The following is a 14,020-nucleotide window of genomic DNA, read 5'->3' as shown; positions in this document are numbered from 1 at the left end:
ATAATCACATTACGGAACACCATACCCTCTTGTTTTATCTCTTTGGCTCGACTGAGCCTAACGATTTCCCGCCCTCCCATCTGATAGTTTACAAAATTAAACTTTACATCTTTACATTTCTCTTCGTTTCCTATCCTTGTTATATCATTACCTAGAATATTATATTACTCAACCTGAATACGTAGCAATTTCACCTTACAGATCTTCAGATAACCCTGCTAATGATGTTAATTGCTTACAGTTGTCTTTCAAATATAATATAAATTTGTTCCAGTCCTTTTGGAATGTTTAATCTCGTTGGTTCCGGAATCTTCCCGTAGGTGTCGCCAGTTCTGCAAAGTCCACCATTTTCATCTGCCACTCCTGTTGTTTCCATCTTTGGGCTAACAAAATTTTTGGTGCAGTTGTTGCATATAAGAACAATTTTTTATCTTGCCTCGGTATCTCTCTACCCAGTATACCTAATAAAAACGCTTCTGGTTTTTTAACAAAGTTGTTTTCAAACATTTTCTTTAACTCATTATATATCATTTCCCAGAAAGCTTTTACCTCTTTACATGTCTACCACATATGGTAAAGAGTACCTTCCTTTTCCTTACATTTCCAACACCCATTTTTTGTTCTATACATTTTGGCCAGTTTAACTGGTGTTAAATACCACCTATACATCATTTTCATAACATTTTCTTTAAGTGTACTGCATGCTGTGAAGTTAAAACCTTCATTCCATAACCTCTCCTAATCTTCTAACTGTATATTACTTTGGTCCAGTTCTGGGCAGCACAATTTAAGAAGGATATTGACAAGCTGAAGCATGTGCAGAGGAGGGTGACCAAGATGATTAAGGGTGTGGAAATGGAGTCTGACTGAGGGAGTTGTGTATGTTTAGGCTGCCGAAGAAGAGACTGAGAGATGCAATGGCCACCTTCAAATATCCGAAGGAAGGGCTGTCTCATGGAAAACAGAGCAAGCTTATTTTCACCTGCTCTGGAGGATAGGACCTTAACCAAGGGATTCAAGTTGCAAGTAGATTCTGACTAAACACCAGGAAGACCTTTCTAATGGCAAGAGCTGATTGACAGTAGAATTGGCTCCCTTTTAAGGTAGCGGAATTTCCTTCCTTTGAGGTTTTTAAGCAGAGGTTGGATGGCCATCTGTCCTGGATGTGTTAGTTTTGATTCCTGCATCGCAGGGGGTTGGACTAGATGACCCTCAGGGTCCTTCCAACTCTACAATTTTATGCTTCTATAATATTTATAATTTCTATCAAATCTTGCAGCAACTTAAATTCCCTCCATCCATGATAAGACATTCCAAGTTTATCGCAGCCCCTCCAACAATTAGCTGATATGGGGGGGGATTACATTGACAAAAGAATGTAATGATATCTGCGTAGTAATTCCAAGGAGTTTTTCCGAAGAATACTGGAAAGAGATTTTAAGATTTCAAAATTTTATTCCAATTCTAGGGAATATTTCGTTTGCCAGTATGAAGATCCCATGTCTTTTTAAGGGGTTCCGCGGTCAAAGCAGCTGATGTTTTTTCAACTAAATTTACGTTAGCAAACTCTTTCTCCCCCCCCTCCCCACCCACCCCCACCCCCGCATCCTGTGACATTCAACTCTGTGGGGATTCGGTCGAACTGTGCTCCGGTCAAAAGTACACTCCCTTCAACCCCAACCTACCCCATGATCAAAACAGATGTCCTCCCAGGCACTCCAAACTGTGTACTCTCACCATGTTATAGAAGCTTTTGGTTTGGTTTAGTTTTCATGTGTATGTCTCATGAAGTTCTATGTTGTTGTTTGCCTTATATGGCTAAAATTCAATAAAAATACTTTTTAAAAAATACAGTGGTACCTCGGGTTAAGTACTTAATTCGTTCCAGAGGCCCATAATTAAACCGAAACTGTTCTTAACCTGAAGCACCAGTTTAGCTAATGGGGCCTCATGCTTCTCTCATGCCACCAGAGCATGTTTTCTGTTCTCATCCTGAAGCAAAGTTCTTAACCTGAAGCACTATTTCTGGGTTAGCAGAGTCTATAACCTGAAGCGTATGTAACCTGAAGCGTATATAACCTGAGGTACCACTGTACTATGGAAAAGAAAAAAAGGAGATTATTCGTAAAACCGAATGAAAGATCTGCTATTTATTTTTATTATTATTAAATTTATGTATCACCTTTCATTCCCTGTTTAGAGAAGTTTTTAATATTTAATGCTGTATTGTTTTTAACACTCGACTGGAAGCCGCCCAGAGTGGCTGGGGAAACTCAGCCAGATGGGCGGGGTATAAATAATATATTATTATTATTATTATTATTATTATTATTATCATTATTCAAGCAAAGGCAAAAGGACATAACAACATACAAAACAATAGCCCAGGTCCCAGACTGACACCCTTAATCCCTACACCACACTAGCGTATCCCACCTCACAGGGTTGTTGTGGGGATTAAATGAGGAGGGGGGCATCACATACATCACCTCAAAATCCTTGGAAGGAAAAAAACAAAGGTGGGATACAAATGCAACAAACGGACAAAATAAAGAAAAACTGAGCCATGGGGTTAGGAGAGACTTTTGAGTCTGACTTGTGAATTTACACCCAGCTGGCTTTTCTCTGTCTCAATTGGCTCTAGGACAGGAGGCTATATATCTGCCAGAGAGTTATCTAGGGATTTGAGCCCTGCCTCCCTTATCTCCATGATATAATCCCCTGGTCCTTTCTAGGTATCTTGCCCTCTGTTGAACCAGGCCCCAGTCTTATCAGTGGGGCCAAATCCAGGATCTGCCGTCCACCACCCTCCTTGGTCTCCGCAAGACTGATGGGCCATACCTTTGATGAGGCAGGGGTGTTTCTGCCATAGGCTTGCAGAGTTGGAAAGGATCCCAAAGGGTCAGCTAGTCCAACCCCGTGCAATTCAGGAACCCAGCCTAAGAATCCCCAACAGGTGGCTGTGCAACCTCTGTATAAAAACTTATAATGAATCATAGTGTTGGCAGGGACACCAAGGGTCATGTAGTCCTTACAATGCAGGAACTGGAGCTAAAGAATTAAGGTAGGCAGAAAGGATCACTGGAATACCTAGGAGACATAAAGTTCCAGCACCCAGCCATGCTTTCGCTGGACTCATATTTTGATCATATCCTGTACTGATTAATTCCACAGGCCTGATAACTTTTCTCATTGTTAAGAACATATGAAGAGGCTGCTGGATTAGGCCAGTGGCCCGTCTAGTACAGCATCCTGTTCTCACTCGCCTAATTACCCTAACAGCCTAGGAATCAAGATAGATTGCCCCTAAGCCTGGAAGTTCCACAGGAGCACCACAAGTGGCCTGCTGGAACAGGCCAATGGCCCACTTAATCCATAGTCTCTATCTGCCCCCAAAATGCCAGGACCATCACAAAAACCCTATCACTAGGGCTGGGCAATACCTGTTCTTCAACATTGTGATATATTACCAGCTAACCATTGTGATATAGTGAAATATCACTACATCTGAAATAAGGAGGGGCGACTGGGCTGGAGAGGGAGGGAGCAGGAGGAGCAACCAGGAGGAACAAGGCAACACACCTTCTTGGGCTGCTGAGGCTGTGGGAGGGAGGGAGGGAGTGGGAGAGCATCAAGTGGCCTTACAGGGCACAAGCGTCACTCAGGAGTGAAATCTACTGTGCTGGCAGTGGCTGGGGAGCCAACCGGGATTCACGATATATTGCCAGCTCAAAATTCTGAAGCCGTTACCACAATCTGAACTTCAAACCAGTTTCAGACAATGGATTGATATAACGCCCGGCTCTAGCCTTGATAGATCATAGAATTAAAGATTTGGAAGGGACCCTGAGGATCATCCAGTCCCACCCCCTGCAGTGCAGGAATATGCAGCTGTCCCATATGGGGATCAAACCTGCAACCTTGGTGTTATCAGCACCATGCTCTAACCTACTGACACAGCTTCTCTCTTTGTTACACAGTCCTGAATTCCCAAGTCGGAGTGGTCCAACACCCAGCCTGCAAGGCCTTTTTGCTGGTCCTCAAAGAAGTGTCATTAGCACCAGCAGTCATTGTCATTCTCTTTCCTTTTTACCTCTATATTCGTTCTGGTGTGAAGAGGGGACAAGCTGCAATTGGCTAAGACCTGAAGTGTGGGGCAAACTCTCAGCAAAAGGGATCTCCAATCCGAGGGCTTTGCAGCTGAAGGAGGGAGTTGTTGGCATCCTGCTCCATGGCACTCCTAACTGAACTCTTGGAACCAGAGCAAAAAAGCACATGGAAGGCCACAGGGAGCCCTTCTTGGCTTCCTGCCAGCTGAAACGGGATCCTTGCTTGTTTCCCTGTCCTTGTGCACCCTCTAGTGGCCACTGGTTCAATTGCAGTGGCTGAACTCTGCACCAGAGAACCAGGGAATTCCCCGATTGGAAAGAACATAATAAAGCAGAGTCAATATGCCCATGAGGTGGACTGAACAGTGCCAGATTCATGTATAGGCAAAGTAGGCTGAGGGACGCGGGTGGCACTCTGGGTTCCTGTTTACCTAAGTAGGCTGAAGCCTAGTGCCTCTAAAACTAGGGGGCCTCCCCAGCCTGCCCGCCCGCCCCCCAGCAGGCAGTTTCCCCTCTCCCAAAATTGCAAACCCAAGACTTCATGTGAGGGTAGGGCAACTTGGGCCCAGCAACTATGAGACTCAGGGCCAGGCAGTGGGGCCTTATTTGAAACTCTAGGGCCCAACTTGAATTCTTTTGTGGGGCTCCAGTTCACAGCCAAAGTCTGCAGAATCTTAGGTAAAGGTAAAGGGACCCCCCTGACCATTAGGTCCAGTCGCGGACAATTTTGGGGTTGCGGCGCTCCTCTCGCTTTGGTGGCCGAGGGAGCTGGCATACAGCTTCTGGGACATGTGACCAGCATGACTAAGCCACTTCTGGTGAACCAGAGCAGCACATGGAAACGCCGTTAACCTTCCCGCCGGAGCGGTACCTATTTATCTACTTGCACTTTGATGTGCTTTCAAACAGCTAGGTTGGCTCCCCCGTCACAGGGATTCAAACCGCCGACCTTCTGATCAGCAAGTCCTAGGCTCTGTGGTTTAGACCACAGCGCCACCCGCGTCTTAGTGATATAAATAAAATTCATCTAGATTGCCCTAGTGCACAGGGGCCAATTTGGCCCAATTGCTCCAATTGCCTAAGGGCAGCCCTGATGAGACTGTGCAGGGGCTGGACTGACAATACCTGCCCCTTCTAGGTCCCTGGGGCCACTATTCAGAGTACAGACTCCAGAGCCAGCAGGCTCAGAGTCAATAACCAGCTGCACAGCCTTTCCCAGCTCAAGGGTCAGTGGTATGTGCTGCACTTTAATCAGTGGGAGAGTGTGAGTAGGGGGCCGGCTGGGGGAGATAGACCAGGCAAGCAAGCCTTCCCAAGTCCCTTCCATTCCTTCCCTCCTCCTTGGCTTGAACACAGCAGGGCAAGCACATGTGACTGGCACTGGCCTCACCCCTCCCAGGCAGCGAAGTCTATCTTTCACACTTCACAGAGACCTGTTGGTGCCTGCAGCATGCGCTGCAGATTGCCCACAGGCAGTGCCGGATTTATGTATAAGCTAAACAAGCTGTAGCTTAGGGGCCCACTCTCTTGGGGGCCCCCAAAAAATTAAAGGGGAAAAAATCTGATGTACTTTTCCAAAATATAAGATAAAAAACAAATAAAACCACCTCCATACAGCAACAGTGTTTTGTGTTGTGTAGGCTCCTATGATGTAAGTAATGGGCCCCGCCTGCTGGCTTGCTCCCTAAAATATCACTGGCTTTAGATACTATTAGGTCCATAAATTACCATATAGCATATATTCAACACAAAAAGTAGTGACATATTTTTGTTGACAAAGGACAACTGGACATATAAAGCACCCCATTACCTTCAGGACTCGGATGCGGGTGGTGCTGTGGGTTAAACCACTGAGCCTAGGGCTTGCCGATCAGAAGGTCAGCGGTTCGAATCACCGCGACAGGGTGAGCTCCCATTGCTCAGTCCCTGCTCCTGCCCACCTAGCAGTTCAAAAGCACGTCAAGTGCAAGTAGATAAATAGGTACCACTCCAGCGGGAAGGTAAACGGCATTTCTGTGTGCTGCTCTGGTTTGGCAGAAGCGGCTTAGTCATGCTGGCCACATGACCCAGAAGCTGTACACCGGCTCCCTCGGCCAATAAAGTGAGATGAGCACTGCAACCCCAGAGTTGGTCACGAGTGGACCTAATGTTCAGGGGGCCCTTTACCTTTACCTACCTTCAGTAGCTTCAGGCAGAGAGAGGCCTTGGGGATCAGGGAAGACAGCAGTGGGAATGGATCCTCAGAGGGATCCAGAGCTACCTGTGGAAGGTAGGCCAGGCTGCAGGTTGGTAACTGGACCTCATCCCAAGGGAAAATAAATATAGGGATCTGTTCAGGGACAGAGGAACTGCGTTGTGTCTTATTTAATTTGTGCCCGGTGGCGTTTTCCTTTCTGTGTTTGATTTAAAGTGCCTTTTTGTGTTTAAAACCCTGTTACTTGTAAATAGTCAATAAAATCTTTGTTCTTTGTTTAAAAGCCCAATCCGGTGTTCTGACCATGAAGTCTCCCCCGCTCTGCCCACTATTGTTCAGCTGTGGATTGCTGCCTTGATGCAATGAACTGTTTTGGCATTATCAATGAAATTTATACCTTCTTTTCACCTGATTCAAAAGTGCCTAAATATTTGTCAGACACTAGGTGGGATGCACAGGCAAAAGCTACAGAAGCTGTTTCGGAAAGTTACAGTGCTATCACTGGTGCCCTCAGTCATTTCTACTTTGACATTAATGGGAAGGGGGAGACCAGACTTCAAGCTAACAATCTTTTGCAGAAAATGGAAGAACTGGAATTTGTGTTTATGGTGCATTTTTGGACCTATGTGCTAGGCCATTTTCACAGGTCAGCAAAGCCCTTCAGAAATCAGACCTGTTATTGAGTTCTTGTGCAAGTTTGTACAGTTCACTTCCAGATTATTTAAGGAAAATTAGAGAAGATTTTGATGAGCTTGAGAAACAAGAAAAAGCCACCTTGGCAAATGTTAACTACAAAACAAGGAGACAAAGAGTGAGGGAACAGCAGATAAATGACAGAAGTGCACCTGATGCCTCAGATGTACTTTCTTCAAGAGATACTGGTAAGTTTAGGATAAAATCCTTTATTCCTTTATACTTTTTTCTCTTTGGTGATCACTCGTAGCTGAGTAAGATTTTCTTCCATAAACATGGTTTTAACAATGAGTCCATAAGTGACTGTGGAGGCCAATTCTGGACCCACACATCCTTCCACAGTGGGGACACTGGTTCCACTGGTGGATAAAAAAGGCTTAAGAGATCCAGGACATATCCGACACTCATGATGCACAGAGTTTCTTTAAAGCCACAAAGACCATCTATGGGCCAATAAATCATGGCATATGCTCCCTACACTCAGCAGACAGTACCACACTTCTAAAAGATAAAGAAGCTATTGCACTGTGCTGGAAAGAACACTACCAACATCTCCTTAACCACAACTCCCCCGGAGCTGCTGAGGTCCTCTCACAAATTGTGCAAAAACAAGTTCGAGATGAGCTTGCAGTATCTCCAAATCTAGAGAGTTGTGTACAACTATTAACCAAACGAAAAACAACAAAACCAGTGGACCTGATGGGATACCTGCTGAAATCTTCAAAGTGGGTGGAATTGAAGTTACACAACTTCACATGCTCATCGAAAAAATCTGGGAAAGAGAAGTGATCCCAGACTTTAGGGATGCCAAAATTATCAATCTCTTTTTTTTAAAAAAAGGTGACAGAACTGATTGCGGAAACTATCAAGGCATCTCTCTATTAGCTGTGGCCGGCAAAATTCTTGGAAAGATCTTAGCAAACCATCTCTTAACAATATCCGAGGTGACCCTTCCTGAATCCCAAAATGGTTTTTGGCCTTCTAGGGGGACAGTGCACATGATTTTCACTGCTCGACAGCTTCAGAAAAATGCAGAGAGCAAATCCAACTCCTGTATATGACGTTTATTGACCTGACTAAGGCTTTCGACACTGTAAATTGTAACGCCCTGTGGACTGTCCTTCTGAAAACTGGCTGCCCAGATAAATTTGTAAACATCATTCAGCTCCTCCATGATAATATAACAGCAACAATCGCAGATAACAATGGCTCTCAAAGTGAACCATTCACAGTAGGATCAGGTGTTAAACAGGGTTGTGCTATTGCCCCAGCTCTATTCATTATTTTCATTGCCATGATCCACCAGAGGTCAGCAAACGTTTTCAGCAGGGGGCCGGTCCACTGTCCCTCAGACCTTGTGGGCGGCCAGACTATATTTTTTTTGGGGGGGGGGGGGAATGAATGAATTCCTATGCCCCACAATAACCCAGAGATGCATTTTCAATAAAAGGACACATTCTACTCACGTAAAAACACCAGGCAGGCCCCACAAATAACTCAGAGATGCATTTTCAATAAAAGGACACATTCTACTCGCGTAAAAACACCAGACAGGCCCCACAAATAACCCAGAGATGCATTTTAAATAAAAGGACACATTCTACTCACGTAAAAACACCAGGCAGGCCCCACAAATAACTCAGAGATGCATTTTCAATAAAAGGACACATTCTACTCATGTAAAAACACACTGATTCCCGGACCGTCCACAAGCCAGATTAAGAAGGCGATTGGGCTGGATCCAGCCTCCGGGCCTTAGTTTGCCTACTCATGTCCCCACTGGGGTATAAATCATATATCAAACAGAAGGAAAGTTCTTAAATCTGATTCCTTTATTAGATGCACTTGAAGCCAATTTAAAAAGAAGTACTGTGTACAGTGATGTTTCACAATTGTTTTCCATTTTTGCTAATCTGACAGTATCTAAGCAAGAAATTCAGCAAGGTGTTGAACTGTTGATGGAAACATACCCAGAAGATATTGACCTGAAACTTCTTGATGAACTTTTGCACTTTCACCTGTACGTGAGACAAAGCCATAGGCTTACAGCAGAGCACTCTCTGTCTCATACAGAACTTTATCAAATTGTATACAGTCATACCTCGGGTTAAAGACGCTTCGGGTTAAATCTTTTCAGATTGCGTCCCGCGGTGACCCGGAAGTAACAGAATGGGTTACTTCCAGGTTTCGCTGCTCACACATGCACAGATGCTCAGAATGATGTCATGCACATGCGCAGACGCAGTGAATCGCGACGCACAGACACGGATTGCGCTCTGCTCATGATGTGAATGAGGCTCTGGAACGGATCCCGTTCGCATCCAGAAGTACCACTGTACAAGGAAAAAATTCAGCTGGCCTTTCCTTGCAGCTATTTCTTAGCTTTATGGTCACCAACTGCTTAGGAGAGAGGAGTTTTTCAAGACTCAAAAGAATTAGAAATGAATTAAGGGCCATGATGTCTCAAGAGAGGTTGTCTGCACTGAGCATTTTGTGCACTGAAAGTGACAAACTTAGACAAACGTATTTTAATGAAGTTTTGGATTATTTTGTTATGAGAAAGGCTAGGGGGGGAAAACATTTTTAGTCTTACTGTATTTGATGGTTGTAATTTACTTCTTAATATGTATTTTAAAACTGACTGTTTAATGACACCATAAAGTAGATTCTAAAAGTGTCACACTGTTAGGTAATCATGATCATATTATTTACACTTCCCAGGCAATATAATTTGTAAATTCAATGTGTTTTTGAAGAAGAAGAAGAAGAAGAAGAAGAAGAAGAAGAAGAATTTATTTATTTTTACCCCACTCATCTGGCTGGGTTTCCCCAGTCACTCTGGGCAGCTTCCAACAAAAATGAAAAATACATTAAAACATCAGTCATTTAAAACTTCCCTAAAAAGGGCTGCCTTCAGATGTCTTCTAAACGTCAGGTAGTTGTTTATCTCTTTGACATCTGATAGGAGGGTGTTCCACAGGGCAGGCGCCATTACTGAGAAGGCCTTCTGCCTGGTTCTCAGTGTCTGGGCAGAACGATGGAGGTGGAGACGCTCCTTCAGGTATACTGTGCTGAGGCCATTTACGGTTTTAAAGGTTAAACACCAACACTTTGAATTGTGCTCAGAAATGTAGTGGGAGCCAATGTAGGTCTTTCAAGAATCTGAGCGACTTTATCTGTAAAAAACTTTGCAAAGTCATTGCAAGAGATCTTGGGGTCTTTACCAGGCCCTGATGGCAAAGGTGGTTCCATTAAATTGTGAACCACCTAAAAGAGTCTCCTGCTACTATTTTCTGCAGATGCAATAGAGGCAGTGAAGAAAGTCCTCTTTGCCATCGCTATTGCCACTTGGTAGGCTTGACGTTGAGCTCTAGCCCGTGTCCAGTCAGATTCAAAATGAGAGTTTTTTCTCTAGCTGTCTCAGCGATTTTTTCTTCGCCCTCAGATCCGTAGAAAACCACAGGGCTGTCTGGGCTCCATGCAATTGGAGAGGGCGCTTTGGAGCCACACAGTTGATAGCCCTGGTTAACTCCACATTCCAGCAGGCCACCAGGGAATCAGCTGAAAGGCCATCAACATGGGATAAAGCATACCCTACCACTCTCTGGAAACCATTTGGATCCATTAAGTGGCGGGGGCAAACCATCCAAATCGGTCCCACCTCCTTGCAGAGGGGAAGGGTCACGGAGAAGTCCAGTTGCACCAGGAAGTGATCTGACCATGGCACTTCTTTTGTTTCACTTTTACTTAATGTCAGATCACCCACGCCAATAAGGTGATCTCCGTTTTCCTAAAAAATAATGCTTATTCCACAATAGGTTTACAAAGTTCAGTTATTGCAAAAGTTTTTCAGTGTTAATTTTAACATTTAAGCATTTTTTTAAATCACCATGGTATTTACGGTAACAATAATATCTTATGTCCTTTAGAGGAGAAATTGTGAATTGCAGAATTTTAAATACCCGTCATCATCCTTGGCTTCACTCAATTTTGTTTATAACACTCTTCCATTTTCTTCTAGTTGTGAGGGTGAGGGATTGGGAGGGGCCTCACAAGTGGAGTAGCCTAGGCAGTGACGGAGCTTCATGCTCTGGCATGGGGGGGACGGAGAGCAGGTGGGGGGCGGGGCTGGTGCACGTCCTGGGGACACCGCACACTGCCTGCAGGGGCGTGGCACCCAGCGTGGGTGGGGAGGCAGCCACGATGGCACCCCACTGGGATCGCGCTGCCAGGTGCGGTGCGCTCCCCCTGCATTCCTCTTCCTCCGCCAGTGAGCCTAGGGCCTCTCTTCATCTAAATCCAGCCCTGGGGCTGAAGAAGCTCTGTGTAGTTGTGGAACCCCAAGAGGTAGGACCCCATGGGCACCCCACCTGCTCAACCTCTGGTGAAGAGGTGGCAGCAGCAGCAACTTCCAGCGAGTTCTTGGAATGCCTCTACGAAATCTCATTAGTCAGTGCCAGAACCTGCATCCACCACTTCGCAGGAGCCTCTGTGCAAACTGGAGAAGGGAAGCTTCACAGGGCAGGGGACAACCCTAACAATGGGGCAGCAACTTCCCATTTTGGCTCAGGTGATGAAGCAGGATATTCTGCCCCTGCAATGCAGGAATCACTGACAAATGGCCCCTTTCTGCCCCCTGCCCTCTTCAATGATATAAAGGTAAAGGGACCCCTGACCATTAGGTCCAGTCACGGACAACTCTGGGGTTGTGGCGCTCATCTCACTTTACTGGCCAAGGGAGCCAGCATACAGCTTCTGGGTCATGTGGCCAGCATGACTAAGCCGCTTCTGGCGAACCAGTGCAGCGCATGGAGACCTTCCTACTAGAGCGGTACCTATTTATCTATTTGCACTTTGACGTACTTTCAAACTGCTAGCTTGGCAGGAGTTTTTATGATACAGTGGTACCTTGGGTTAAGTACTTAATTCGTTGGGGACCCTTCCAACTTTATAAGGCAATCCTCTGCCTCTGGGAAACGGATGAAGCTGTGGGGGACTGCTATGTGCTGCTGTCCTGACACCACAACATGGATACTTGGGATGAAATGGTTCAGGAAGAAGACATTCCCCCAAAACTAAGTCAGTGCCCCCTCCCTGACATCAGCGAGGTGTAGTGGTTAGAGTGTCGGACTAAGGACCAGGGAGGGACGGGGGTTCAAATTTTCTTCCAGCCATGAAGCCCACTGGGAGTGACCTTGGGAGCCAGCCACTGCCTTTTGGCATGACTTACCAAACAGGGTGAGGGACGCGGGTGGCACTGTGGGTTAAACCACAGAGCCTAGGACTTGCCGTTCAGAAGGTAGGCGGTTCGAATCCCTGCGACGGGGTGAGCTCCTGTTGCTCGGACCCTGCTCCTGCCAACCTAGCAGTTCGAAAGCACGTCAAAGTGCAAGTAGATAAATAGGTACCACTCCGGCAGGAAGGTAAACGGCGGTCCGTGCGCTGCTCTGGTTCGCCAGAAGCAGCTTAGTCATGCTGGCCACCTGACCCGGAAGCTGTACACTGGCTCACTCGACCAATAAAGCAAGATGAGCACCGCAACCCCAGAGTCGGTCACGACTGGACCTAATGGTCAGGGATACCTTTACCTTTACCTTACATAACAGGGTTGTTGTGGGGATTAAATGAGGCCTAGGACCTGGAGACCAGGGTTCAAATTCACACTTGGCCACAAAGTTTGCAACTCATCTCACTCACCTCCCACTTGGCTACAAAGTTTGCTGGGTGTGACCTTAGGGGCCTGTCGCCACCTTCCACCAGCCTAACTCACCTCACTCACTTCACTCACCTCACAGTCGTGTTGTTAAGGATTAAATGAGGAGGAGGAGAACAATTAAAGCACCACCCCCAGCTCTTTGGAGGAAAGCTGGGGTGTAAATGCCGTGAGTAAATAAGCTCAATCATGGTAAGATGTAATCTGCACTTCTGGAGGCTGGAAGCCTAGGAGAGTGGTGGGGCTCCTGTCCCTTCAAAAGGAAAATGAGGCTAGGGTTGCCACTCATAAGAACATAAGAAGAGCCAGTGTCCCATCTAGTCCAACATCCTTCTTACACAGGAGCCAACCAGATGGGAAACCCACAAGTAGGATCCCAGCACAAGAGCGATTCTTTCCACTTGTAGTTCCCAGCAGCTGGTATTCAGAAGCATTGGTACCTCCAGCTGTGGAAGCACAGCAGAGCCATTGTGGCTAGTAACCATTGAGAGCCCTCTCCACTATGGTGGGCATCAATGCCGTCTGTGGGAATTTCTTTCATCTTTCACAAATCTCCCGACTGCCATGACCGCGCAACCAACGGAATGACGAGCTAGAGAGGAGTGCTTTTTTCAATCCACTTTCTCCATGCCATGCATCATTTTATAAATTTCTACCATGTCATATCGTCCTCACCTTTTCTCCAAATTGTCCCAAATTGCTGCAACCTTTTCTCCTTGGGGAGCCACTCCAATTGCCTTGACTGCTTTGCTTGCCCTTTTCTGAACCTATCCCAACTCCACAATATCCTTCCTGAGGTGAGGCGGCCAGAACTCTACACAAATGTACTGTAGATTTGCATAACGGGGCATTATGATACCTGCAGTTTTCAATTTTCAGTTCCTTTCCTTATGACCCTTAGCATTGAGCTTGCCTTTTTCACAGCCACCAAATACTAGGCCACCTCATTTGGATGAAGAATTTGCAAGAACCCGTCCCACAAAGATCTTTCAGATACCACCACAAAAATGGGCTACCTTGTCCTTGGTACTTCAAAGGTACTTCAAAGGTTTTGGCCTAAAAAGCCTTATGTGTCTTAGGATCCCAATACATCCCAATTGGAACCGCCCCAGACCCTACGACCATCAATTGAAGCCCTTTTCTGTGCTCCCATTCCATGGGAGGTCTGCAGGTTGGCCATGCGTGAATAGGGCCTTTTCAGTAGTGGCTCCCACCTTGTGAAATGCTCTCCCCAATGAGAGCTCTCCTGGCACCATCATTACATAACTTTAAGTGCTAGGCAAAAACATTTCTTTTCTGCCAGGCCTTTTT

General features: G+C 45.9%; 1 protein-coding gene across 1 annotated transcript in view; it reads right to left on the bottom strand.

Annotated features, from left to right (window-relative positions):
- The window catches only part of LOC310836721 (uncharacterized protein), a gene marked incomplete at its 5' end in the record, with an annotated part of 135,592 nt that overhangs the window by 117,357 nt on the left and 4,215 nt on the right, over window positions 1-14,020 (bottom strand). The gene's annotated exons all lie outside the window — the stretch shown is intronic.

This window comes from Podarcis gaigeae (assembly GCF_964106915.1).
Source record: "Podarcis gaigeae genome assembly, chromosome: Z".
NCBI lineage: Eukaryota > Metazoa > Chordata > Lepidosauria > Squamata > Lacertidae > Podarcis > Podarcis gaigeae.
Note: the sequence above shows the minus strand (reverse complement) of the source record. Positions and strands in the feature narration are given on the sequence as shown.